This window comes from Sus scrofa, chromosome 1 (assembly GCF_054392235.1).
Source record: "Sus scrofa isolate SSC_HxYL_T2T_F1_AM1 chromosome 1, Sscrofa_HxYL_maternal_Yorkshire_Landrace_v2.0, whole genome shotgun sequence".
NCBI lineage: Eukaryota > Metazoa > Chordata > Mammalia > Artiodactyla > Suidae > Sus > Sus scrofa.
Window position 1 is genome coordinate 190,602,337 of NC_139383.1, and position 24,935 is coordinate 190,627,271.

The 24,935-nt window shown below is 44.7% G+C and overlaps 2 long non-coding RNA genes across 4 annotated transcripts; one reads left to right on the top strand and one right to left on the bottom strand.

The window, feature by feature from the left end:
• The first annotated feature begins 417 nt into the window (after positions 1–417).
• Positions 418–11,398, top strand: LOC102159522 (uncharacterized). Of its 2 annotated transcripts, none has more exons than XR_014818216.1 (3): positions 418–530; positions 9,978–10,095; positions 11,043–11,398. It is a non-coding gene; the product is annotated as an uncharacterized LOC102159522 (long non-coding RNA). The 2 variants fall into 2 exon arrangements; XR_301182.4 differs by lacking the exon at positions 418–530 and adding an exon at positions 8,460–8,602.
• A 7,836-nt stretch (positions 11,399–19,234) lies between these two features.
• LOC146406922 (uncharacterized) lies at positions 19,235–23,739 on the bottom strand. 2 transcript variants are annotated; one of them, XR_014818220.1, is made up of 3 exons: positions 23,620–23,739; positions 23,079–23,234; positions 19,235–22,539 (listed from the first exon to the last, which is right to left on the bottom strand). It is a non-coding gene; the product is annotated as an uncharacterized LOC146406922 (long non-coding RNA). The 2 variants fall into 2 exon arrangements; XR_014818219.1 differs by having other exon boundaries at positions 19,235–22,559.
• Positions 23,740–24,935: the final 1,196 nt, after the last annotated feature.

The window sequence follows — 24,935 nt, forward strand, 5'->3', positions numbered from 1 at the left end:
CCATCTCCCCCTTTTTTCTTAATAAATAAATGCAAGGCCATATCAGCTTTTGATTGTCCCCGTTGACAACTTAGGCATCCTCTTTTCTACCCAGTCCCTGGAAATCTCTTTGTTTCTCACATTTTGAATTTTGATGTGAAGTTTAGACTGATTTGGGCAGGAATGGCTCTGAGCTCTAGGGGGGGAAAAAGTGTTTCTGTCTCAAATTGGAATTGAGAATGTGAGAAAAGTCAAAACAACAAAGCTGCATTTCAGAAATATCAATTTCTCAAAGCATTTCTCCAAAAATGTAGATTTCAATTATGGAATGAAAATATATTGGAGGGAACATTAGAGCTATGAAATAAGATAAGCAAGAAAGGAAAGTATTCATACAGAAAGCATTTTAATGACTCATTCCAAACTGCTGTGGCATCTATCTCCTCTGAGATCTTAGAACTGCTTTTGGAGTGATTTACTTACCAGCCGCTTTGGAACTCGCCTGAATAAACCATAACCTTCTGCTCTAAAATATGTGCCAAGAAGAACAGGTATGTGCAAATGAGCAATCTCCATTCTCATGATCTTTCTTTTCACTCAGTTGTTCAGGAGAGAGCAAAACCTCCATTGGTTCATTCCCCTGCCTCCAGACTGAATATCCACCATCTCAGAAAGCAGGCAGCCATTCTCTATCAAGCACTCCTAGGGAAACTTGCTCACTGCTTTGGTATTTGGTTTCCTTTTCTTGAGCATCTGATCGTTTTTTGATGTGCCCTCTAGTTCTGGGGACCCCTCATTGCCACCACTTTTATTCTTGGCTTGCCCTTGTGGGATGGTAGCCCTGACCCAGTCCTTCTATCTGTCCTCATTTTGGGTCAGGTGACGGTTAGCTGATTGGATCAATAGCCTGGGGGAGGGATGTGTTAGCGAGGTCCTGAGTTGAATGTAGTGCTTTTCCCAAGTAACATACTTGCATTTTTAATAGGAGTCTCCTGGGGGAGGGGGAGTGTTCATTTCTAGACATTAAAACAAGCTGGTGTGTGCATGTGTGTGTGTGTGATGGGAGGGAGAGAGAAGAAGAGGAAGAGGAGGAGGAGGAAGAGCGTGGCTACCATTTGTCAATGCAGCAAGAAGAATGCAAGAGTAGCCTTTGTCCCTCCCATCCAGAGATGACCACTGCTAATATCTTGGCATATATCCTCCCAAGCACCCAGTGTTATAGATATGAACATCCTTATCTCTAGCAGTCAAATTTAGACACTTATAAAACTCAAAAGTTGTACACATAGTTTCTATATGTACCATTTAGTAACACTTACACTCCTGCTCCAGTAATCGCACTTGTAGGAATTTATGCTAAAGGAGAAACTAAAATGATAAGATATCATTAGCTATTATGTATTGAATTTTAATTGTGTACCAAGGGTTTTACATTGACTCATTCCTACACCAGGCCTACAAAGCAGATAACATTATCCTTCACTAAATAGGATGGAGAAGGGAAGGACCTTGTCCGGGTCATTCTGGAGCTGGGGCTCAGTGAGTGTGGAGGAAGGAAATCCCAGGAAAAAAGCATCCTCCACCTGGATCCTCTCAGAGATGAGCATACCCCTTGTCCCAGAGTCTCCTGTCCTCTCCAAAGGCATCAAAAACCCTGGGTGGGAAGCATGTGATCCAAAGTCTTGCCCTCACCTTTAGGGGTGGGTGATAGCAGATGACAATGCCTGTTGCGCCTCCTGCCTGTCCAGTTTCAGCTCTTCCTTGAAAGCACCTCTTCCAGGAAGCCTTCTCTCAAATCTCTCGGATCAGTTCTGCCTCTCTTTTCTTTCTTCCCTTGCAGGGCTGGAGCTACCTCATACAGTTTGGAAGAGAGTCTACCGCCTTCCAGCCTGCCTTAGTGTTTCTCAAAATATATTCTTAGGGTCCCAAGCAGAGGTCTCTGGGGAGCTGTTAAATGTGCAGACTGGCTCAGCAGGTTTAGAACCAGACAGTGTCCATGAGGATGAAGTTTGATCCCTGGCCTTGCTCAGTGGGTTAAGGATCTGGTGATGCTGTGGCTGTGGGTGTAGGTCACTGCTGAAGCTCTGATTCAACTCCTAGCATGGGAACTTCCATATGCCACAGGTGTGGATGTGAGAAAAGAAAAGAAAAAGTACAGCCCAATTGACTTAGATTGTCTGTTGGGGGCCCAGGAATCGGCATGTCACAAGCATTTAGTTGGGGGCAGGGACACTGCTCTGGTGCCTACACCTCCTCAGAGCAAGGACTGTCACATTCTCCTTGAGTTCCCCGGAGCACAGAGCACTGGGAGGTACAGCAGGCATTAGTGTTTGGTGGATTCCTGCAGAGATGTTTTTCTTTAGAAGGAAATGAAAGTGGAGGAGGTAGAAAACGTGGGTGTGGAATAACGGAAGAGGGTATAATTTGAGAGCTTCTGCCAGAGAGTAGATGAGATGGGAAATCTCGAGGGTGGTTTGGGATGCCCACTTTGGGGTCCTTTGAAGACGTATTCAGTCAGTATCTTTTTCCCTCCTTTTTATTCCCACAGATACATACTTGAGTCCCAGGATTTTTTTTTTTTTTTTTTTTTGAAATCTGGACTTTCAATGCCAGAATGAGTAATTGTGTATAAAGTGGGTCACAAGGAAGTGATAACTAATGCACAGACTATTTTAACTGCTGAATCAGAAATCTCTATGCTACATTATGAAATATGCGGGAAGGAAAAATAAGCAGATGATAGGAGTGGAAAGAATCCTAAAATAATATTTTCACAAACAAATTCTGGCCCAACGTACGCCGGAGGGGTGGGGGAACTGCAATAATCCGCACTTCTGAGAGTGGAAGAATTGAAATAGAATTGCCGAACTGGCTAACTTTCTGAATGACATCAGACCTTCTGAGGCACATGACCACACAAAGCCACAGCCTGAAAGGCTTGGGCAACGTCTTGGGTCATCTTAGTCACTCTGCTTCCTAGCACAGGCGGGCAGGGCTTAAAGAAAGCAAAGACAAAACGAAACCCAAATGGAATTTAAAGTTGTCTTCTGCTTGCTCCTCTTAAACAAACAAAACCTATCTTTTCAGTTTAACTTTGTTTCATAGATTTTTTTTCCCCTTGTGGCAAAATACGCACAACATAAATATTACCGTTTTTACCATGCCTAAGTGTACAATTCAGTGGCATTGAGTACATGTGTGGTGTTTTGCAACTATCACCACTATTTCTAGAACTTTTTCATCAACCCATACGGAAACTCTGTACCAAACAGGCAACAACTTGCCACTCTCGCTACCCCACCAGTCCTTGGTAAACATCCTTTTAATTTCTATCTTTAGGAATTTGCCTATTCCAGGAACCTCATACAATGGGAATAACATAATCTTTGTCCTTTGGGAGACAAAAAAAAAAAAAAAAATCTTTAGCCCTTTTCAATTATCATCCTGTTTTCAAGGTTCTCCCATGTTACAGCAAGTGTCAGAATTCTGTTCATCTTTATGGCTGAGTAACATTTTATACCCGTATTCATTTTTTTCTGGCTATACTTATGACATGCAGAAAGTTCCCAGGCCAGGGATGGAACCCACACCACAGCAGTAACCTGAGCCATACCAGTGACAACCTTGGATCCTTAACCCACTGAGCCACCAGAGAACTCCAGTATTACATTTTCTTTATCCCTTCATAGGCTGGTGGACAGTTGGGTTGTTCCACCTCTGGCCTTTGTAAATGATGCTGCTATGAGCACTTGTGTGCAAGTGTCTCGTTCAGTCCCTATTTTCAATTCTTTTGAGTATATACCTAGGAATGGGACTGCTGTATCGTATGCTAATTCTGTGTTTAATTTCTAAGGAATGACAAGCTGTTTTCCACAGCAGCTGTACCATTTTACAGTCCCACAAGCACATAGAAGGGTTCCAGTTTTTCCACATCCTGCCAACACTTGCCGTTTTCCATTTTTCAAAAATAATATCCATCCTGGAGTTCCCTGGTGGCCTAGTAGTTAAGGTCTTAGTGTTGTCACTGCAGCAGCTTTGGTCATTGCCGAGGTATGGTTTCGAACCCTGCCTCAGGAAATTCTGCGTGCCACAGGAGCAGCCAAAAAAAAAAAAAGCCATCCTAATGGTTGTGAAATGGTATTTCACTGTGGTCTGGATAGATTTTCAAACAGAAGTCATACCAAGGGCATGTATTTTAGGTAATTTCACATAATTTAGGTTTTGAACAGAAACTAAGAATCATAACATAGGCTGAAAATAATGATAAGGATGTTTGTAATTCATCTGAATGCTCACAGTATCTTTTTATTTATCCTGTTTTTGGTGTGAGGTTCTAAATTGCCCTCCCATAGACTCTTCTTGTGTATTACTTAATTTTTCTTCCTGATGTAAGTTTCAAATTTTATCTAGTGTTCTAAAAATAATTTGTGTACATGACATTCAGAGATGTGTTCATCTCTGATGACGACTGTTCTTACATATGGTGCCTTATTGCACCAATTCTCAAGGTTGAACACATTCTTTGCATTCCATTGTTAAGTTCTGCAGCATTTTATAGTCATAAGGAACAAAGATAAGAAGCTGTTTCTTTGAAGTTGACCTGTGTGGTCTTTTCTTAAAACATTTGTTATAGTCCAATGACAGACCTAATATATTGAAATACTCTGTTAAATCTTAATTTTCTTTAGGCATAATCGACACATTTGATAAAGAGAGATCTTTCAGGAGTTTCTGTCGTGGCTCATGGGTTATGAACCAGACTAGTTAGTATCCATGAGGATGTGTGTTTGATCCTTGGCCTTGCTCAGTGGGTTAAGGATCTGGCATTGCCTTGAGCTGTGGTGTAGGTTGCAGATGTGGCTTAGATCTGGCGTGGCTGTGGCTGTGGTATAGGCAGGCAGCTGCAGCTCTGATTTGACCCCTAGCCTGGGAACTTCCATATGTTGCAGGTGTGGCCATAAAAAGCATAAAAAAAAAAAAAAAGAGAGAGAGAGAGAGATTTCATGAACACTTGGTTAATAAGAATTTGAGTGCGTGCTATGAGCTAGCCATTGGACTAGTTGCTGGACACACACTGGTGACTAAACAGACCTCTTGGCATGTGGTGGACATTTCCAGAAAGGGATATGTCTATTGTTCTTACAGTCTTCTTGACTAATAAGTTAAAGGATAGCTCATAAAACTTCAGAGATAAATTTGGCCCAGGATCAGATTGTACTTATTGAATTGACTTTTACGTGATTGTCCTAAAAGGATTTGAGCTAGCTTATAAAAGATACATACAATATTGTTAATATATAGAAAGGTAGAATCCAGATCAAGTAAGAAAGGTAGAAACATGCTTGCCCTAATTGGCATATGTTTGACACAATTACTGTTATATAATTACTCTGTTTGACACAAATCTAGGGATTCCTTTGCTTGGAGAAAAAGAATTAATGTGGATTTCCACAGTAGAGAGAGGCTCATTTATCTCCTAGAACAAGAAGCCTGAAATTATGAGGCCCAGGGCTGGCTTGGTAATTCTCTATTAGGAATCCAGGTTCGTCATCTTTCTGCTCTACCATCCTTAGCATGTAGACCTTTGTCCTCATGCTCTCACCTCGTGGTCCCCAAATGGTTGCTGTACCTCAAGGCAGGAAGAAAGGAGAAGGGTCAAGGGGCAAGAGCTTCCTCCTACTTTTCTTTTTTATCCAGCCAAGGACAATGAAGGATCTAAGGTTTCATCCTGTTTGCCAGCTAAGAAGTTAGCCTGCTGTGCTTTCATGGTTGCTGGCAGAAGTCATGAGACTCCTGGGTGAGAGGCAGCCACCCTGGTTACTCAGCACGCAGCCAGTAGCACGATTTACCGTAGTTCTCCTTGCCCTCAAGTCCCATAAGGGCCATCCAGATAGGCCCACAGGAATGCCTGCACACCCACTGGGTTGCCTCATGGGAGAGGAGCCTGAACTCAGGGACCCTAGATCTTACGCAATGGGCAGCAGGCAAGCCTGCCCTTTGCTCTGGAAAGACCGTGTCTCTGTCTTCCAAGGCCTTGTGCTATTCAAGCATCCTTGGGAAGATAAGCCCTGGTGCTCAGTAAGTGCCTTTGCTTGCAAGGTATACAGAACTGAGAAAGACCATGGAGAACTATCTCCCAACCAGATCCTCCCCTGACTTCTGCCTATAAGTTACTGGCCAGAACTATATCATGGCACCATCTCTAACTGTTGGGAGGCTATGAAACTGAGTATTCTCCCAGGGCAATACTCTAAACAAAACAGTGGTCCTGTTCAGAAGGAAAGGAAAACAAGAGATGGAGCTTCTCACAAGCAGGGAGAGAACTGTGCCTCCCCCCCACTGTGTTTTTATCTGTGTAGCCAATGTCTTTTTTCCTGCTTTTTTATGATGCTTTATTGATCCTGCCGGAAGGAATTTGTACAACTTAGAAGAAAACTCCAGTCAAGTATCATTTTGCAAATTTCAAACGAACCATTGGTAGTTTAGTGCAGAACTGAAATGTCACAACTTATTGTAAGCCTGTGACTCCTTAGAACTTTCCCCATTAAAAAAAAAAAATTGTATTCGTTATTTTTATAGGTCTTTTTTAGGGGGGGTGAGGATAACAATTCTTTTCATTTAAGAAAATGCTTATGTCCTGAAATTTCTCCCAGTCTTTGAGTATCTATAGCTTAAGAGACAGGTTCTACTTTGCAAACAGATAAGTGTTTGGTAAGAGGTTTATAAATACACCTTTTCTGGTTTCATTTATTTTAAGAGAATTTTTTCACCTCATGACAGTCTTTTGGGGCTGACAACGTTACTATAGTAACCATGCTCCAAAATGCTGGTTGCCAGTGGATATTGATCCCTAGCACCTCTCCTAGGTGCTCACTCCCCTGTAGGATGGAGGCCCTGCTCAGAACCCAGGAACACATGCCGGGTGGCGCTTGGTATTATAACAGACACCTACTGGCTCTTCCTCCCAGGAACCAGTCTAAAGATTCCATTGAGAACCCTGGCCTGACCCCTGGCATCAAGGCTTAGGTTTCCACCGTTAGCAGACAGAGGCAAAACTTCTTTGTTTCCTTTTTAGCTGCACTCTGATAGCTCAGGAACTCAGTCCATGCCAACACCTAAGGCACTGAGGGAAAATTTTGAATGTGAATGGACATGCCTCCCCCAGAGGCAGAGAAGTTTGCAAATTACTTTTCAAAGCCCTTATGGTATGATTTTGACATAAAAATGCCTCTTTCCCGAGAAGGAAGAAGAGATTTTAATCTGGGCGGTGCCTTGGGAGTTTAATGACAGAGCAGAATCTGGGGGTGTTGTGGAGGTGACTGTCAAGGTTGTGGTGGGGTGACTGCAGATGGGTTGACTTCTCATCTCCACAAATGGGGGAGCGCCTCCCCTCTTAAGCAACATTCTGTGTGTGAGAAGGGGGTGGGGAGGGCTTGTTGGAGAAAGTAGCCCTGAAAACTCCATTCTCCTTGCCAAGAATTAATGGACTGTCTTCAACGTGCATGAGAATCTGTTCAGTGAGGGGACCAGGGGAGCCAAAATGAGGCCTCCACAGACCTGATTTGGCACCGACCTATCTCTGTGTGAGAAGCTCTGGATGTGTTTATTTTACTCTCTGCTGTGATTAAGGAAAAAACAAACAAAAACCCTGCAAAGGTTCATTGAGACAACAGTTGGTCACAAAAACGGAATTTGAACCAAGATAACGCTGGTTACATTTTAGCCACATGTTCCCGAAGCAGCCGGGGGCCCTAACAGTTGAACACATAGCCTTTCATAGATGTAAAAGTACTCAAATGATCATAGACTTTATATAAATAAAGGAATCTGCCTACACACACATGTGCACACAGTGATATCTTTGATATCTCAGGAACAACCGAAGGAATTAAAGGATGCCGAGACCAAGTGAGATATTTCACTTTCTTGTCCTCTTAGTCCTGTATTGTGAGGGCCAAACGTGTTGGTAGAGTGGAAATCCAGGGAGAAACTCCTCCCCAGTCACTTAAACTGACAGCCAGCCTTGATGGAGCTCTGTGAGCCAGGCACTCTTCCTCAGTGCTCTCTGCTAGGGTTGCCTCACAGTCCTTTCAGGTGAAATGCTAGCATTGGTCCCTGCTTTACTGTTGGGGCAAATGAAGCACAGAGAAGTTTGGTGACTTGCTCAGCATCACACAGCTAATTGTACAGGACCGATGCTTCTTCTGTAAAAAGATACACAGCCCCCCTCTAGCTTTGTGGCTCAGCGTTCTCAGGGTAAAATGCTACAGCAGGAAAGGGAGGGGAGATCTGGCTGGGATATACCAAAGGGAGAAAAACAAGGGAGGCTCTTAAAGTCCAGGCAAGGCAATGCCTCCCATGACAGGGCAATGGCTCATCAGTGAGATATCAGTCAGGCTCCCCAGCCTCAGAGGCCCGTCCAGGGTTTCTGTGCTGCCCAGAGCATGTTGCTTAATCGCCTGTGGGGGAGCTGCAGCCCTGGAAAGGAGCCTGGGCTGTGGGGCTGCCAGGACCTGGCTGGTCTTCTACTCCAAGACAGAGGAGAATATCATTCTTGGGTAAAATCTCCTTCAAATGACCTTTGTGAGAGAAGTCCTGTCTGCTTCAGCATCTGCCTTCCTCGGTATGTCCTCTGAGATGCAGCCTGCCGCCCTGACATCCTCAGGTTCTGGTAATGGTGCTTCTAGGGGAGTGAAGTCCCTCCCAGCATTGCTGGTCTGCAGGGATCCTGTCATGCTGACAGCAGTGTGACACCTGAGTACAGACTGGCTTTTCAGCCACATGCACCTCTTTTTAGTTTACACTGCCTCTTTCCCCTGGAGAATCAAGCTGTGTTTAATCCAAATAATAGGTATGAAATGTTTGGAATTGTGATGTCACTGTCTGCTGTTGGAAATTGAAAGGCAGAAGTAACATATGCCAACACATTCCCTCAGAATTTCTCTTTTTCTTTTCTTTCCTTTTTGCTTTTTAGGGCTACACCTGCAGCATATGGAAGTTCCCAGGCTAGGGGCTGAATCGAAGCTGCAGCTGCCGGCCTACACCATTGTTCACGGCAATGCTGAATCCGTAACCCACTGAGTGAGGCCAGGGATGGAACCCGTGTCCTCACGGAAATCAGTTGGATTTGTTTCCACTGCGCCACAATGGGAACTACCGCTTGGAATTTCTTTACCTGCCCTTTCAACATAGTAACAGAGCCTCTTAGATCTCAAAACTTGTCACCAATGAACATGTAGTGGTCCAAATGATGAATGCTTCTATCTTTAAAATATGCATTATTATATAATTATTTGGTTTAAAAAATATGGATAGATTTAGAAAAAGATGGCTAGATCATTTAACAAACTTTCTAAATCCAAAGTCAAGCCCTCCTGGTTAAACCTATATTATGTCTCATTGGTTTGGTTTTAAATGAATGATTTAAAGAATAATTTATCTGTTCCTCTAAAGACTTTAATTTTTAAAAAATCCAACTGGGGATAATTGTTCACATCTGCCTAATGATGTTTCTATTGGAAAAGACATAGGAGAATGTACATTTTTGAGTTACAATAGCTTTCAGTTTATAATTAAAATCAAAATGGGAAAATTCAAGTGAAAGACCTAGATATTTTTGAAAGGTGTCCTTTATGTGAGGATTCAAGGTAACGCTTTTTATAAGCATTATCAGATATTGATTTTTTTTCTTATTTTTTCTGCTTTTGTGCAGGCGAGGTAGGAAGAAGCAGATGTTTTGTCTCTGATGAGACAATAATTCACTTCTTTATTATTGATTTGCCTTATGTGTGCTGTTCATTGCTAACTGAGGCCTGCAATGCTGTCTGTGGGGTCCAAAATGTACAAGAAAGAGTCAGAAGGCCTTGGGAGAATTGAAAAAGAAGTCATTGCCCTGCCCTCACTCAGTCACCAAAAATCATGCCCTGTCATCCATGGAGATTTGGAGACTAGTCCTCATGAAATTGCTGTTTCTGACCCTCGTCCTTGTTGCCCCCCAGGCCCTTACCCATGGGATTGAGAATATTAATGCCAGGAAGAGGTCAGACATTGATATTGAAGAGCAGACCTGTGTTGGAATGAATGCAGTTCTAGGGCGAGACTGGTGAATGAAGAAGGGTAAGTATGAATGAGGGCTGACTAGAGCATGACAGAGAAGAAGGTCAAAAGTACCACATGTTAAGCTGAAGCCAAGGTTTTTGGGTTTTTTTTTCTCTTTTTTTGGCCATCCCCATGGCATATGGAGTTCCTGGGCCAGGGACCAGATCTCAGCCAGAGCTGCTGGACCCTTAACCCACTTAACTCATTGTGCCAGGCCAGGGATTGAACCTGAGTGCTAGGGCTCCAGAGACACTTCTGATCCTGCTGCACCATAGCAGGAACTCCTGAAGCCAAGAGTCTAATGAAAGATTAAGGTGTTCTAATAAAAGACAGCAAGTGCTCAGCAAATGCTTCTCAACTGGATAAATCAGAAGATGCTGGTCAGGGGATCCTTGGCGGGTGAAGGTGCAGAGGCAACCAGCTTGGGATGTTAAGGGTCTGCAGAGAGTGTAATTGCGGCTTGAACTGGGGGCATCCTTGGAAGAGTAGGTACCAAGCAACAGGAACAGAACACCGAAGCTGGGCTTGGTTAAGTGGGATGGGGCAGAAACTGCTAATGGCTTACCAGTATCTACTCTCCCCATTGTAACACAACCCAGATTTTAAACTAGATGACAAGGTGCCCAGTTGAAAGACAACATTAGTCAGTCATATTTGCAGCTGGGATGGCCACTAAGGTATAAACAGAAGTTGGAACTATATTCAATATCCTGTGATAAACCATAATGGAGAAGAATATGAAAAAGAATATATATGGTATACATATGCATAACTGAATCACTTTACTGTAGAGCAGAAATTAACATAGCATTGTAAATCAACTACATCTCAATAAATTTTTTTTAAAAAAGAGTTATAAGTGGAGGTTGTTGCACGGGGGGTGGGGGGCGCTCTTCTGTGAAGAGGTGATAGAATACTAACATACTTGTATTTTTCCCTTTTCCCTTCTTCCTGTGCCTTCCTAGAAACGAAAGATCAATGTGATGGTTAGATCTTCAGCTATTGAGTCATGTAGTGAATTTGAAAATGGAAGCCATATCCTAAGGACAGCAGAACAAAAAGATAGAGGAAACCTGGAACATTGATGACTCTGTAGCTCCCATACCACTCAGAATTCAGCCTTCCTTTGTATGAGAAATAAGATATTATCTTATTGAAGCTACTATTATTTCCTCCTTCACCTGGGACATCACAAGCCTAGGGATCTTTGGAAGGTTTCAAACAAAGAGTGAAGAATTAGGGATTTTATTTGTTTAGTTTTTGGTTGTTTATTTTTTAAGTTAAATAGGCTGTAAAATAAAAGTGTTTTAATTTGAAAAAATAGTCTCTGAGCTCTATCATAAAAGGAATCAAGGGGTTATATATTATTGTATTATGTATTTATTTGGCTTAAACAAAAAGAGGGTTTTATTTGCTTATGTAATTGAGAAATCCAGAAGTTGGGTGGGCTTAGGTAAGGCCATCTCTAGTAGCTGGATAAGCCAACCAAGATTCAGTGTCTTTCCATTTCTTCTGAGTCTCCCACGGTTTTTCTTAGATTGTCTCATCTACTGACCACAAAAGCCCAGAAGCCCTTGGCAAAGTCTCCTTATATCTGGACCAGGGGGCTCTCCCCAAACCAGTCACTGTGGCTAGGGTAGCTAGCACACTAGAATCTCTGGATGGTTTGTACTTACCAAACTCCACCCAGAAAACTTCGGTTAGGTTAATTCCTCTCAACTGCATGGCTGGGAAGGAGGGGGCCCTGTTAAGAAAGGGGAAAAGGAAATGCATATGGGGAGGCCACCAATGGCTCTACATCTCTCCTGGCCATTCTTACCATGTAGTGCTATTTCAACGGCTTCAGTTTTATAAAAGGCAAAGGTCTTTTGCTTCCAGATTCATTTGTATTAGCCTGAACGCCAATATTAGGCTTACTGGTTGGGAGTAAGGCATGGGATTGCCAGAGAAACTTTGCTACTCTTCCTTTCATTCATTAATTCAGAAGTAAGTGTTTCCTGAGTACTGGATATACATTCAGCAAGTCCTGCCTGAGGGGATGAGCACATATTAAGTCATGGGGATCAGTGGCTCTAGCACACAGGGACATACATACTCTTCATGAAGGTCAGGAAGCAAGTCTGAAGGCATGGCAACTAGGACAGGTAAGTCTTGCTATGACTAGGAGCTGGGCACTGGATGATGCCCAGAGAGAGTGAACCTGTGTGGGTCCCTAGACAGGGCCCCTGGGTAGGATACTGGTTCTATGCACCCAAGGAAGGGAAAGCAGGATGGGGGTGAAAATAGGGACCTCAAGTGGTGACTTACCAGTGCTGGATTTTATTTTATTTTTTATTTAAAAATTTTTTTAATTAATTAATTTTTTTTTTTTTTTTTTTTTTTTTTTTTTTTTTTTTTTTACAGCTGCACCTGCAGGTATGGAAGTGCCTGGGCCAGGGGTCAAATCAGAGCTGCAGCTGCAGGCCTATGCCACAGCCACAGTCACACCAGATCAGAGCTGCATCTGCAACCTACACTGCAGCTCATGGCAATACCTGATCCTTAATGCACTGAGGGAGCACAGGGATTGAAGTCATATCCTTGCGGATACTATGTCGGGTTCTTAACCACTGAGCCACAGTGGGAACTCCCCAGTGCTGGATTTTAACTAGGGTTCTGAATCCTTCTAGGTAAGGAGTCTCTGGGAGGAAGATAGGTAGAGTTAGTGGTGCTTAATTTGGGCTTTGGGAATGTTTAGGGGATAAAATGCCAGGAAATGAGGGAGAAGTTCCTGAAGCTCCCAGGGAGAATCTCTGCCAATACAGCATGTCTGCTGCTCTCCAGACCCTGGGATAGCTTCTTGGGGGTTTTCCATTTATCCTGACACAATTCTTTTTTCCTGTAAGAGTTAGAGAATAAGGGCTCCTTAACCCAAATAGTTCACAGCGTGGTATTGTCTCTATTTAAAATCATCTCCCGTGGGGTTCAATTAACAATGTACATGTCAAATTATGTCACATCCATTAGCTGCTCTAATTTGGTCAGGCTGGGTCAGGCAGTCCCTGAACTGACGGAGCTCTGGACCTCCCAGGAGACACAGCGGCGGTGCAGAGATGTCCTTGGCTTAAGCCCCATCGGCGCCTGATATCTTACTAGGAATTACCAGGCATTGCTACGTGGAAGGTCAGCCTCATGACGGAAGTGACCTGTCATCAGTCCCCTTTATCAGAGCTCTGCCGCTGGAGACTGGAGTTGGTGGGTCTGAATCCTGGCTCCATCACTTAGCAGCTACATGATCTTGGGCAAGTTCTTTCATTTTTCTGAGCCTCGTTTTCCACCTTTGTAAAATGAGAATACTCCTAATGCTTCATTTAGAGGGCCATAGTGAGTATTAAATGTGTGTAAAATGTTTGGCAGAATGGCTAGAAATTCATAACAACTCAAAGCTAGCTGTTTACCAGTAGTATTCGTAATTCACCTTTTGTCTTGTAAAAGTCCTTCAAAACTGGGGCTCCTCCCATGATCACCCACCAGGAATATTTCAGCAGCTCTCCAGAGACCAAGAGAGGCCAGGCAGCCCTTTCTGGAGGGTAGGAAGTGTAGCCTGAGGAGTCACAGTGGTATTTCAACATAAGCATTATTTAAAATGTGGCAAGAGCAGCTGTGACTTTGAGACTAGCTCTGTATGGGTACAGAAGGTTTCTTTCTGCCTAGGGGGTCACAGCATGCCCTTGTGTGGCCATGCAATGGGTCTGCCAAGTTCCAGTGAGGCAGACATAAGGGTGCCACCGTATTCTCCCTTTGTTATGGCAGTAAACTGAGGCACGGAGAAGCCTACACACTCGGGTGCAATTGTTTCCCTGACCTCTCAAAGGACAAGTGAAACTGGGCTAATTACAGAGCTGGAGAATCTCCTGCCCAGATGACGAGAGGCTGAGGCATTTGGGTCAGAAACCACAAAGGAAGCCAATACTGGGGAAGCCATCTGGGGTGACTTTATATGCACAGACTATGCTTTTCACTCTCTTCCTCATCAAAACCCTCAAGCAGGGTTGGTGGTGGTGTACCTTGGTGGGTACATCCAGGAGGCGGTGTATTACAGGAAAAGCCCTGGATTCTATTCAAGAGCCCTGTACTTTAACCCCAGTCCTGCCCAATCAGCACTTGTGACCTTGGACAAGTTACTTAACTTAGGATTGTACTTCAGAAACAGAAGCGAGGGGTTTGGATGATACCAGTGGTTCCCAAACCTGACTGCTCAGGAGAGCAGTGTGTTGGGGGTAGGGTGGGGAGGTGAGGTCTGGAGCCTCAGAATCTGTATTTTGAATGTGTTCAAGGTGATTGTCAAGACCAGTTACCGCTGGGAACCCTGGAGCAGATGCTAAGATGCTTCTTAGGGCTCTAGTGTTTTCTGACTCCAAATCTTCTTTTAGTATATTCTGCACAATTCCACACAATTCCACCCAGAGGAGATGTCAGCCCTCATAGTGAACTCCCATGGGAGACTCAGTGTGTAACCCCAGGGAGCAGCCAATGCAGCAGAGCATGTGGCTTGGTGTGTGAGAGAGGGTTCCAGGGCTAGGCCTGTTTCTTAGCTGGTTTTACCTTGGAGCCTGTGAACTGGGCTCCCCTGGAGCCTGAGGAATTTTGGCCCTGACTGCGATCATCCACTGCTTTGTTCCTGAGGGCCCAGGCCTTCTCGCCCCTGTGCTGTTGTCTGGGACATCCAACACAGCTGCCCCAAGTCCAAAGAGCAATCCCCTAAGGGCCCGCGACCTACATGTGAGCTTTTGAATTCTGTCATGAGTCTCCAACTGCCCCAGAGTCACAAAAATGCCTGTGTTTTAACGAGGAGTTATAGAATGCTAAGGCTAGAGCTGCCTTTAGCTCTTCTTTCAAAAGCTTCAATTAGGGGTTAATCCTGACATTCTTTGGCTTTAGTAAATGGAGAGGAGGTTCTTGTGTTTGGTGGGGGACCCTAGGAAGGAATAACTCGTGGCTCTCAGGGCTGTCTTTGATCCGGGAATGTGTGTCTAGATTGCCTTTGAGTGGCAGAGAGAGCAGGGGCGAGGTGGTCCTTGCAGAGCACCCAAGCAGGAGGCGGGCTGCGTGGCTGTGTGTTGGGGCGGGGGGAGGAGAGGGTGTGCTTTAGCCAGTGAGGTCAGCCACCACCTGCTCTTGCTGTCATTGCTATGCATGGATGCTGGCCTATTGTGGGCAACCCTTCTGATTCTTTAAAGAAGTCAGCAGCCTCCATTTTACCTGAAGTCTCCCAATTTTATTATTTTTTAAAATGTATTTATGTATGTATGTATGTACGTACGTATGTATGTATGTATGTTTACAGCCGCACCTGAAGCATATGGAAGTTCCCAGGCTAGGGACTGAATTGGAGCTGCAGCTTCTGACTTATGCCACATCAACACCAGACCCTTAACTCACTGAGTGAGGCCAGGGATTGAACCCACACCCTCAGTAACACTGTGTTGGGTTTTTAACTGAGCCACAACAGGAACTACTAAATTCTCCCAATTTTAAAATGATGACATCTTGAATTGAGAAAATCCCTTAGACCAAGGAAATATACCTTCTAGCCGTAGTCTGAGACTCTGAGTAGAAAACCTGGCCTCAAGGACTGGCCTGGGTGTGCTCTAATATTCTGCTTCCAAAGAATCAGAACCCCTTAAAGGAGGCTATTAAGTTTGAAGAGCTAAATCCCCCTCCTCGGTGATTTCCTTAGTGAAAGGCAAAGGAAGGCTCTGGTTTTCCAAGGCTCTAGAAATGCCCTTTCTCCACTGCTGTATAGATCCATCCCCTTTCCCACCCTCTCTGCCCCTTGTTCCCAACAACTCCTAATGACAACCTACTCCTGGACATCACTGGCCATGACACTCATCATACAGACCATCTCCTCTCCCACCGAGAAAAACATTCCAACCCAAAGAAAGCAAGAGTAACTTATAACATGAAAAGATAGCCTCAGCCTATCACTGAAGTAGTTTTTTTTTTTTTTAATTTATTTTTTATTTTTTTGGCCTTTTGCTTTTTAGGGCCACACCCAAGGCATGTGGAAGTTCCCAGGGTAGTAATCAGAGCTGCAGCTGCCAACCGCAGCCACAGCCACAGCCACAGCAACACGGGATCCTTAACCTACTGAGTGAGGCCAGGGATCGAACACACATCCTCATGGATACTAGTCAGGTTCATTTCCCCTGTGCCACAATGGGAACTCCCTCACCGAGCTTTTAAAGGTTAATCATTTATGTACTTTGGTACACCAGCAGAAAAAAATCATTCATGACACATATCCTATTGGGTAAGTAGTGGCTCCAGTGGGAAAATCTTGAGGTGGCATTTTTGTTTGGAAGCAAGGGAATAGCTAAGGCTACCTTGTATGTTAAACTCTCTTTATGCTTAAATTGCACGTTTATTTAAAAAACAAAGAAAACATCTGGAAGCGGGGCCTTGGCCCTGCCATTGTGATTGGTCAGGACGTGGGCAAGGACAGCAATATAGGTGGAGACCCCCCTTCTTCTAGCTGGGGAGGGGGATGGGCAGGAGGGAGTCCCAGGAAAAGCAGTGTGAATCCTAGTGCTCAAGAAAATATTCAATTTGTGGCTGTCATCAAAAGTACAAATAGCAAATGCTGGAAAGGATGTGAAGAAAAGGGAGCCCCCTTACACTGCTGGTGGGAATGTAAATTGGTGCAGCCACTATGGAAAACAGTATGAAGATTCCTTAAAAAACTGAATATAGAGCTACCACATGATCCAGCAATCTAACTCCTAGGTATATAAACAGAAAAGATGAAAACTTTAACTCAAAAAGATACATGCACTCCAATGTTCATAGCAGCACTATTTATGGTAGCCAAGACATAGAAGCAACTCAGGTGCCCATCAACAGACAGCTGGCTTAAGAAGACATGGTATAATTTCTCCACAGAAGACATATGGATGGCCAAGAGGCACATGAAAAAATGCTCAACATCACTAATTATTAGAGAAATGTAAATCAAAACTACAATGAGGTACCACCTCACACTGGTCAGAATGACTAACATTAATAAATGTACAAATAACAAATGCTGGAGAGGGTGTGGAGAAAAGGGAACCTTCTTATACTGTCGGGGGGAATGTAAATTGGTACATCCACTATGGAAAACAGTATGGAGGCTCCTCAGAAAACTGAATATAGAACTGCAATATAATCCAGAAATCCCACTCCAGGGCATATATTTTCATAAAACTATAATTAAAAAGATACATACACCTACATCTATGTTCACCATAGTACTATTCACAACAGTCAAGATATAGAAACAACCTAAATGTTCATCATCAGATAAATGGATTAAGATGTGGTATATACGCACATTGGAATACTACTCAGCCACAAAAAAACAAAGTAATGCCATTTGTAGCAACATGTATGCAACTAGATTTCATACTAAGCAAGCCAGAAAGAGAAAGACAAATGCTATATGATATCACTTATATGTGGAACCTAAAATATGGCACAGATGAACTTATCTACAGAACAGAGACAGACTCATGGACATGGAGAACAGACTTGGAACAGACATGGAGAACAGAGAGGGAGTGGGATAGACGGGGATTTAGGGGTTAGTAGATTCAAACTATTACGTTTAGAATGGATAAGCTATGAAGTCCTGCCATATAGCACAGGAAACTATATGAAATCACTTGTGATAGAACATGTTAGAAGATAATATGAAAAAAAGAATGTATATATATGTATGAATGGATCACTTTGCTGTACAGTAGAAATTGACAGAACACTGTAAATCAACTATAATAGTTAAAAAATATGGTATACATACACAATAGAAAGTTATTCAGCCATAAAAAAGAATGAAATATTGCCATTTGTAGCAACATGGATGAACCTACAGAATATTATGCTTAGTGAAGACAAATATTCTATGATATCACTTATATGTGGAATATAAAAAAACAAATGAATTTATGTACAAAACAGACCCACAGACATAGAAAACAAATGTTATGGTTACCAAAGGGGTCAGGAAGGGAGAGAGAGAAGGGCAAATTAGGAGTATGGGATTAGCAGGCACACACTACTATACATAAACCAGATAAGCAACAAGGATTGACTGCATAGCACAGGGAATTATAATGAATATTCTGTAGTAATTTATAATGGAATATAATCTGCAAACAACCACACTCAAATCACTTTGTTATACATCTGAAATGAATATAATATTGCAAATCAACTGTACTTCAGTTTAAAAATACTTAATTATAAAAAAATATTCAATTTGGAAGTTGAGGATCTTAAGTCTAATACCTGAAAGTGTCCTGGACCAAGAGGACGTATTCTTAGCACCAGGCTGAGCCATTCTAGATAAAACCAAACCTGTTCTTTGGCAAAGGTCAGTGGTAATGTCAGTAATGTCCTAGACACCTGCTCCCATGGGCTCCTTCCGACAGGCAGCCAGATGGCTCATTATGACCAATATTTAGCCCTCCAGGTCCCGTGACCTGGCTTGTTGGCCACAAATAGCCTGGGAGACAGGGACTTAACTCCACTGGTCAGAGTGGATCCCAGGGGAACATGCCTTTGAGTCCCTTCTTGGGATCAACACACTCAAGGAAACCTGGAGAAAAGTTTACTTTGAAGTGACTTCTAAACTAACTCTAGAAAGTAGAATCAAATGAAACATTTACTACTTGCCAGGAAGTAGTTGAATTTTTTTCTCCACCATCATGTTATTATTTGGTATTATTTTAAGTAAGGGATCCATGTGTAACTCAGGACGTTTCAATATTTAAAACTAAACAGCAAGTTCCTGTGTGGCACAGTTGGTTAAGGATTGGGTGTTGCCACAGCTGTGCTGCAGGTAGCAACTGCCATGCAGGTTTGATCCCTGGCTGGGGAACTTACACATGACATGGATGTGGCCAAACATAAATAAACAAATGAACAAACCTAACACTGACCCTTCACTAAGTTGGTGGTTGTCATCACCCTTAATAACTGTCTCCGCAGCCCATCATTCCTTTCCGGAACACCAGTCATCAGGAACTGGCAGGAACTCACAATGTTCTTGCTTAAATTTATCTGTTCACTGATGGTTTGACTGCCTTTTTTCCTTTGACTTTTTAAGCAGTAGTAATTCAACACTGAAAAGTCATGTGATGCTTGTAGCTTTTTATTAATTAATTAATTTTTGCCCTCACTGGCAGCATACAGAAGTTCTGGGGCCAGGGATTGAAACTGCACTACGTATGTGACAATGCCGGATCCTTAACCTGCTGAGCCACCAGGGAACTCCTGCTTGTAGGTTAAGTTTCTCCCCAGGAACAAAAGAATCTGGTAGGACATACACAAAGGTATAGACATACACACAGGTGTGGACCTGCCTTCAGAGGCATGCACAATTATTATTTGTTAGTTGGAGAGTATGTTTGGGGAATGAGGGGACCAGAAAGCCACTGCTGCAGAGGGGGTGGTCCTCACCGTGGTTTCACCTGTCCTAAGCCACCTCCTTGCAGTCACCGCTGGGTGTGCACCATGCTCCCCTGCCTGGCCTCACCCAGCTCACCCACAGTGCTTCCGCCTCCGCCCACCCCGGGCCTGGGTGGCCAGGAAGTCCAGCCACAGCTGAGCCTCTGAGCTGATCATCTTCAATGGCCCCAAAGGCGGGAGGCACTTGGTGACAACTAGGGCAGGCCTGAGGCTTGGGGCACTTCACGGCAGGATCATCTCTATGCTTTTCACTTGGGTTTAGAACTCCATTGGATTCTTTTGTCTCAAATGTCTGCAGGTCTCCTGAAGGCTGGTCTGTTCAGCCATGTCTTAGTCGGCTAGACACAGATGATAAGATGGTGGATGAGACAAGAGGTTTGGTAATGTCAGTTGTTGGTGGTATGAGATGTAGACGATATATGTGCAATTTCTCAACACGCACGTGGCCTCAACACTTGCATATGCAGCATCTTAGCATCTTGAGAACAGAGTGACTTCTTTAATCTTTTTTTTTTTTTTCAAGGAATGATAGTAATAAAACAAGACTCATGACGTCTGAGAACAGTTATTTTCCAGGCATTAGCGCAAGACCATGAGGTTCAATGTGAAAGAGTCTCTGCCCTCTACAGTTTTGGAGTTTCAGTGGAAAGAGATTCTTGCTGAAAATCCAAATGACTCTTGCTTCTCATATCAGGGTCCTTATATCTCCGGGTAAAGCAGCAGCCTTCCAAGGAGGGTAACAGTACAGAGCCACAGGCTTAGCACAGTCTGCAACTTCCTGGAATCAAAGATCCTCAAGGATTTGGAGGGAACATTAATTTTTTTTTCTTTTTTGGCCACACTTGTGGCATGTAGAAGTTTCTAGGCCAGGGACTCAACCCACACCACAGCAGTGACAATGCCGAATCCTTAACTTGCTGAGCTGCAGGAGAACTCCGATAATTATTTTCTTAATTAAAATAATCACAAACTTATCCTGGAGTAGTGTACAAACACCACATAGCCCTTCCAGCCCCAACTGCAACTCCTCCTCCACCCATGTCTCCTCAGTAGAAAAGGTGCTGCTTCTTAAGACAAGGATACAGGAGGGACAGAGGGCAGGTAGAGAAGAGGGAGGAAGCAGGGACAGCCAGAGGGCCAGGCAGAAAGAGGGCAGAGGCATCGAAGGGGTGTAAACCGCAAGGAGCACCCCTAACAAGGGGAGGTTACAGGCCTTCCTGTGCAGGCCCAGGGGTCCTTGGCTAGAGGGAGGGACAAAAAAAAAAATGTCTTTGGGGACCTTGAAAACCTCATCAGCTCTTCATTTAGTTTCAGAAATGGGGGTGAGACAGTCACTGAGAGCTCCAGACGGAGCAGAGCAAGCCAGCTCTTCTGCGGCCTTGCTGCTTTGAAGTTCTCGTCCGTCCACTCTTTGAAGGAAGCAGGGAGGCTCTCCAATGCCCGAAGCCGAGAAGAGAAGCCGGGCAGAATAGAAAGAGCCGAGGAGGCACGCCATGCCCTCTAGCATGTCAGCCTGGCAGGAAGCACCTCTGAGTAACTTTGGTTTTAGTTGGAAACCTTTGTCGTGTTCCCCCGTCACAGCAGCGGCAGCGGTGGGGGGGGACTGTGGTTAGCGCTCCTCCTTTCTTGCAGTGGACAGGACCAGGAGGCGGGTCGGGGGAGGGAAGAAGCCATGGATGACCTGAGAGGAGGTGGAGGTCACCACAGATGGCTTTCAGTTCACGAGAGCATTTCTGCTGTGGGGAGAGCAAGGGGCATTCGCTTGTGGAACAAGCGGCTGGAGGTTCCAGATGAGGGGGCCCGCCCAGGCCTCCTGACTTGTGGCTTTAATTATCCAGTTAGTCATTGGTTTACTGTCATCCAAGTTTAATAAGCTTGACTGTGACCTGTGAGCAAAAAAGTTGCCCAGGCCAAAAAAACAAAACAAAACAACACCCTGCCCCCCAAAAAAACAAACCCCAATCACTCTGTGTAATCCAGCAGGTAGGGCATTTGGAGCCCTGGAGAAGTGAGGGACTGCCTGCCTCTTCCTTTCATTTCTATTTTTAGTGCTGAGATCTTGAACAAGGGCCTCAGGCACAGGCCAGTCCAGTTAAACTGGCAACATGTTAGAGCTGAAGGCCTGTAACTGCTCAGACAGAAGGTTCACCAGCACAGAGCACCCACAGAAAGCGGAGCCCGGATCTCCAGGCCAGAGAGGCTGCGGCTGAGGTGCTGCTCACCCGGTTTTCCCTGGGGAAAAGGCAGGCCCCTGCTGGCCCTGGGCCCTGGGCCATGCCCTGGGGAGGAATGGGCATGCTTGGGTGGCATCCTCCTGGATGGGGACAGGCAGGGTTTTGTCCCCCCATCTTGGAGCACAGCCTGTAGCTCAGTGTACAGATCGGGCTTCCATTATGGGAAATCTGATCCTCAGGCCTGAACACTCTGCTCTTTGTGTTTTACACAACAGGATGGTCCTGCTTCTCGCTCAGCTCAGCTAGTCTCCTGGCTTCGGCTTCCTTCCTGGGCACCTGACGACTGGCGGTTTACTGTGACTCACGGCCGCTAGATCTGCTGGGCTTATATTTCCACCATCTCACCAGAGCAGCCGGGACCCATCTCCTGGGCACAGCTTTCCATACAGAGGCTGCCAGGCCAGCAGGAGAGGAGACCTCCATCCATCTGTCAGCATTTGAATCATTGCATCCACACACACTCCTCTTCCAACCACCTGGGCTGTTTTGGTTCCCCTGAACCATGCCAGCCCCAGGCACTGGGTGGCCTGCTCCCTCTGAGGCAGGGCACATCCCCTCGAGCACTCTGGGAGCCCCACCACGCTGGTTGCTTTATGGGGTCATCTTTGCAGGGGGTTCCAGATACTCTGGCCTCCTTCCTGGTAGCTTCACACGTCCTACGTTGCCTGAGTTCTGAAGGTGTTCAATTCAGTGAAAAATGCAAGGGTCTTCTGAGCACTCAGCTCTGTGCCTCACACTGTGGAGGAAGCATAAGTCCTGGCAGGGGGCGGGGGCAGGGGGGCAATTAAGAGTCATCCAAGATGGGTCTACCCAAAGGGAGACCCAAGAGAGAGAAGTCCTCTGTCAGTCAGACTGGGGAAACCCGGTCATTCAAAACACGTTTTTATATTAAAGCTGCTGAAAAATCCTGTCATAAAGAAATTCTGCCCCCTTTTTTAACCCACCATTTCCCAAACCCACCTCGATAATTGACCACAGCCCCTTACCATAGCATACAAACTGACATCTCAAGAACTAATGATCATCTTTGGAATACAGTTTAGGACATGATTTAACAGTGGTTTTTGACCTAACCAGGCATAATCTCTAAGGAGTATTTATTTGGACATAGGCGGTGGTGTTGGGCTGGTCACAAAGAGAGGGCGGTGCCATTGGCGGTTAATGCACAGGGGTGGGGGTGGGGTAGTCCTGCTACACTTCCTGCCCCGCAGCCCCAGCCTCACTAAGCCAAGAAGTCCTCCCCCAAAGGCCCAGGGCGCTCCCCATCCCACACACCAGCAGTGGTTGGACAACTGCTCAGCTCTGAGTCTCCAAATTCCATCTGCAGGTCCAAACACCTGGAGGATATCTTCTTGGTCCCCTGGTTCCTTGCTTCCTCTCATGGGCATGTCTGCATGGCCTTACTGGAGAGGGTTCACCCCTTTTCTGGGTCTGGCAAAAGCAAGCAGAGGGCAGGGCTCCACAGTTCTAGCTACTCTGGGGATAAAAAAGGGGGTGTTCAAGTGGATCTTGGGGGGATAAAGAGGAGGGAGCTCACTTTCCTGAAAATCTTTCTCCTCACCTCACGTGGCTGGGGTAAAGGTGCCCCATGGCCCAAGCCTCAGAGGAAACACCTGGCGCTTAGCCAAGATCAGGTGACTTGAAAAGGGAGGAGAGAAGGGCGGGTGCAGCCCTCCACCCTTCCGGCAGCACAAGGAGCAGAGACACCGCCCCCCACCTCCCCCGGGTCCCCAGTCTGCAACACAAAGTCAGGGGATTCGGCCTGTCCCTGCTTCTGTCAAAACAGAAAACGCCCATGGCAACCGGTTGGTGTTACCTGAAACGCAGAATGTATTTCACAAAAGTAGGGTGGCTGATTGACAGTCACCCCAGGAAGATTCTGGCCCTGGGCCCACGAGGCAGCAGGTCCTTCTTGGGGTTGGCGGGGCGGGTTTCTGCCGAGCTACGGGGGTTTTATGCAGGGAGGGGCCTCGGGGCTGGGCCCTGAGCCAAGGGCGGTGCCCCAGGGGGAGCAAAAGGGCAGTAGCCAGAGGGCGGCTGCCACTCCTGGGGGGATGGGGGACAGTTTGACTCAGTGAGGGAAGCAACGCCTGTAAATTTGCTCCTTGCAGGACAAGTCCCATTCCTGCATCTCTCACTGTAAATATGCATGATTGAATGGTGTTCTCTGAAGCAGTTCAAAATGATCCTCTTTCAGTCTCCGACAGTGCTGTAAATAAATTGCTTCTGTGCCTGTTTCTCCCCTTCCTTTTTTTCTCTTAGAATTAGTGTGCGTGATGGGTAGCGTGTTTTTAATTTCAAAAGTGACCTTTAGTGCAAAGTCCTGCCAAGTGTGCAGCCCAAGAGCCTCATTCTATGCACATGGACCGCGAGATCGAGTGAGGTCAAATTTGAGGTCACCCTGAGAATAAACTGCCAAGCCAGGGAGAGAACCCTGGTGCCCCATTCCTTGGGCATTCAGCCTCCCAATTCACTATTTAATACCCATTGAAGTAAAATGTTGATTTTTCTCCCTATTAAGAAGAATGATTAATTTGAGGTGGGGGCAAAAATGCCTTTTAATATTATTTTTATTTTGATTAATAATTTTATTTATATATGTATAATATTCATATTTATAAACACATTTCAATTTTTATTTTGATTAGTAATTTTATATATGTATATATTCATATTTATAAACACATTTCAATTTATTTTGATTAATAATTTTATTTATATATGTATATATTCATATTTAGGCCTTTCAATATTAAATGAAAGCAGTGTCTCAGGAGCATCTGGGGGTCACCTGGCTCTCTAGGGGAAGGAAACTTCGACTTACTATTTACTAGTTCTAGAGGAAGGTAACTTTATTCCAGGGGAAGGTAACTTCGTTCTAGGGGAAGGTAAATTTGACTTAACTATCTACTATTTATTCAAAGTCTAGATGTGCATAATTCTGTAAAATTAGATGAGACTATGTAGAAACTGTTAAAATGTAAATGACTTTTCTGTTGAGTAGAGATGCAAATGATTTCTATCTGGTAGAAAAAAATAACTCCCAAAGTTCTAGTTTTTAGTTCTAGTTTTGGTGTACAAGAGTAATATTTTGTATCTAACTTTGCATTCTTACTTCAGCATTCCTTTTTG